Source organism: Equus asinus, chromosome 2 (assembly GCF_041296235.1).
Source record: "Equus asinus isolate D_3611 breed Donkey chromosome 2, EquAss-T2T_v2, whole genome shotgun sequence".
Classification (NCBI taxonomy): domain Eukaryota; kingdom Metazoa; phylum Chordata; class Mammalia; order Perissodactyla; family Equidae; genus Equus; species Equus asinus.
Window position 1 is genome coordinate 38,775,001 of NC_091791.1, and position 275 is coordinate 38,775,275.

A 275-nucleotide genomic window follows, 5' to 3' on the forward strand; every position below is an offset into this window, starting at 1 on the left:
TAATTTTAAACTATTTGAGCAGATGTGCTAAGATATTTGCTTCACACAGTTCTGAAATATTGACTTCTTTAAAGGATGCGATTAGCTTGTATCCCTTGGGACATAGATTTATGTTTCCTACCGTCTTAATAAGGCTGTGAAAGCTAGTTTGTCTGATTGAACATCTTATTTCCATTTTTAAGACTAAAAGGAAAAATGTTTAGGGGGCTATTTTATTAGTGTTTGTAAGGAGAACATTTATGAGAGGCATTGATTTCTTGTGGTAAGCTTCTGGT